Source organism: Triticum aestivum, chromosome 3D, assembly GCF_018294505.1.
Source record: "Triticum aestivum cultivar Chinese Spring chromosome 3D, IWGSC CS RefSeq v2.1, whole genome shotgun sequence".
NCBI classification, from domain to species: Eukaryota; Viridiplantae; Streptophyta; class Magnoliopsida; order Poales; family Poaceae; genus Triticum; species Triticum aestivum.
In genome coordinates, this window is record NC_057802.1 from 26,274,447 (window position 1) to 26,277,791 (window position 3,345).

The following is a 3,345-nucleotide window of genomic DNA, read 5'->3' on the forward strand; positions in this document are numbered from 1 at the left end:
TGCCATCCCCTCATCCTTGTCAAACTTGTCTCAGCTAGGAGGGCTCTTTCTACACTCAAACCAGTTCTTTGGTCACATACCAGCAAGCATTGGAGACTTTCCAATGCTTCAATATTTGGACATTTCCAACAACAATCTTCAAGGTTCAGTTCCAGTGGAGATCTTCAGAATCCCATCAATGATAGGAATTGATTTGTCGTTCAACAACCTTGACGAACGACTTTCTAGTGACATTGGCAATGCCAAACAACTCATATATTTTCAGCTTTCTTCAAATAAGTTATCTGGAGATATTCCAAATACACTAGGTGATTGTGAAAGCTTAGAAGAAATTCAGTTAGGCTCAAATATTTTCAGCGGAAGCATTCCCACTTCATTGGGAAAGATAAGCAACCTCAAAGTTTTGAATTTTTATGCCAATAACTTAACTGGGTCAATACCAACATCTCTTGGCAACCTACAACTACTTGAGAAACTAGATTTGTCATTCAACCAACTTCATGGTGCGGTTCCAACAAAAGGGATCTTCAATAATGCAACTGCCGTGCGTATTGATGGAAATCAGGGGCTTTGTGGTGGGGTACTGGAGTTACATATGCTAGCATGTTCTGTGATGCCTTCAAATTCAACTAGGCACAAGGAATCTTTAGTGCTTAAAGTAGTTATCACAATAGCTAGTTTGGTGTCACTTGCTATGGTCATAGTTGGCTTATTGCTCTCGAGAGGAAAGCACAAGAGCAAATCTACATCTCTACCATCATTTGTTACAAAATTCCCCCAAGTTTCTTTCAATGATCTAGCCAGAGCAACAGAGGGATTCTCAACGTCCAACCTAATTGGTAGAGGGAGTTACGGTTCTGTATATAAAGGGAAACTAGTTCATGATGAAAAAGAGGTTGCTGTGAAAGTGTTCAACCTAGAGACAAGAGGGGCACACAAGAGCTTCATTGCAGAATGTAATATGTTGAGAAATGTGAGACACCGCAATCTAGTCCCTATCCTAACTGCATGCTCAAGCATTGATTCTAATGGGAATGATTTCAAGGCTCTAGTGTATGAGCTCATGCCACGAGGGGACTTACATAAACTACTATACTCAACTGGACAGTATGAAAGCTCTTCAGATTTGATCCTCATTGCGATGGCTCAAAGGATAAGTATTGTGGTGGACGTAGCGGATGCACTGGAGTATGTACACCATAACAACCAAGAAACAATGATTCATTGTGATTTGAAGCCTAGCAACATTCTTTTGGATGACAATATGACGGCTCATGTTGGAGACTTGGGCTTGGCAAGGTTCAAAGTTGGTTCCACAATGTCAACCCTTGGTAACTCCAACTCTTCTTCTGTTGCAGTAATGGGGACGATCGGATATGCCGCTCCAGGTAACGATATATTTTTGGGATAATTAGATTTATGCCCCTAGTTGTGTCCCACTCGTCTGTTTTACCCCTAATTCCCAAAAGTCACCGGTTCTGTCCAAGTCACTTTGCTCCTCTTATGCTTTTGCCCTTTGACCGTTTGACCGTCAGTTTGAAAACTCCATAACTGATTCATACTGAATCAGAAAAATGCAAATAAGATACCAAAATGTTCAGAAAAACATCACCTATATGTCAGTGTCATTTGCATTCATGAAAAAAGTGTTGGAAAGTGCACATCCGAGTTTTAGCTCTTTTGATACCACCATGAAGAGTGAGCTCTAAAAAAATTCAAAAAAATATGGTGGCGAAGAACAACAAATGTTCTAAGTGCTTGCCAAGTTTCATTAGGGAACGGCATTCGTGGAAGTCGTGGCAAAAAAATAATCTATTTTGGAGTGCTGATTTTTTTTCCACGGCACCCACGAATGTTATTCCCTGGTGAAACTTGGCAGGCACTTAAAACATTTGTCATTCTTTGCCACCAAATTTTTTTTAATTTTTTTGAACTTTTTTAGATTTTACTATTCATGGTGGTAGCATAAGAGCTAAAACTCGGATGGGCACTTTCCAACACTTTTTTCATGAATGCAAATGACACTGACATATAGGTGATGTTTTTTTGAACATTTTGGTATCTTATTTGCATTTTTCTGATTTAGTATGAATTAGTTATGTAGTTTTGAAACTGATGGTCAAACGGTCAAACGGCAAAAGCATAATAGGAGCAAAGTGACTTGGACAGAACCAGTGACTTTGGGAATTAGGGGTAAAACAGACGAGTGGGACACAACTAGGGGCATAAATCTAATTATCCCTATATTTTTAGTTTCAAGTTGGTACATTTTTTCGGCATCTATATTAAGCAGCGACAGTGATATAACTCCATTCTTTTCATTCTTTAGAATATGCTGGGGGCGGTCAAGTTTCAACTGCCGCCGATGTTTACAGCTTTGGTGTCGTTCTCCTCGAGATATTCATTTGAAGAAGGCCGACTGGTGACATGTTTAAGGATGGACTCAACATAGTGAAGTTTATAGAGGCCAGCTTCCCAGGTAGGGTATTGGAGATTGTTGACCCCCAACTGCTACAAGAGTTGGAGGAAACTCCAATGGCCTTGAAGGAAAAATGTTCAGAATGTCTTTTGTCTATGCTAAACGTTGGCCTTTCTTGCACCAAGCCATCTCCCGGTGATCGTATCAACATGCAGGAGGTGGCTGCCAAGCTACATGGAATCAAGGATGCTTACGTCGATGCTAACTGAAAGACAAGTTGTTGTATAATTGGCGTTTATCACATAGCGTGTATGTAAGATGTATTAGCTACCTAAACAAGCAAGTTTTTGTATAGTTGGTATTTGTCACATAGCGTGTATGTAAGGGGCCCGTATTTATAAATCCACACGTTGTCGGTGTTACTGCACCAGCCTTTATAGTGAACAAGGAAAAATGAATAGCATTCCCAGGCATCAATATAAGGAGTTCGGAGTGTATTTGGTTTCCATTGTAGTCGTCGTTTGTTGCACTTCATTATTTATATATGGTCCATAGGCCATAGTTTTTTTTTTGGCCACACCTATGGCTTCGACTTTGGCACCCATACTGTGGTGACAAACCACCATCGCCCAAACTTTATCTGTGGAAAACTACCCTTCAAACAAATATGCCTGACAGGCTGACAGACACTATCCGAGTATTGCAACAAATTAACCTACAGAACGAAACAGAGGACCATTTGTCTACAGAACAAACCTTTGAAAGAAGTTCTTGCCTGCCACAAGTGCCCCTTCCAAGTTGGCATTTGTTAAATTTACCTACAGAACGAACAAAGGAGACTGATGTAAAACCATATCCGGTAATTCAGGGGCTATGCGAAGCTGCTCCCCGCTCCCAGCTCCCGCTCCTAGGGTTTCCCCCGCGCC

General features: G+C 40.8%; 1 pseudogene; it reads left to right on the forward strand.

Annotated features, from left to right (window-relative positions):
- Positions 1-2,688, forward strand: part of LOC123076084 (receptor kinase-like protein Xa21) — an 8,744-nt pseudogene extending 6,056 nt beyond the window's left edge.
- Positions 2,689-3,345: the final 657 nt, after the last annotated feature.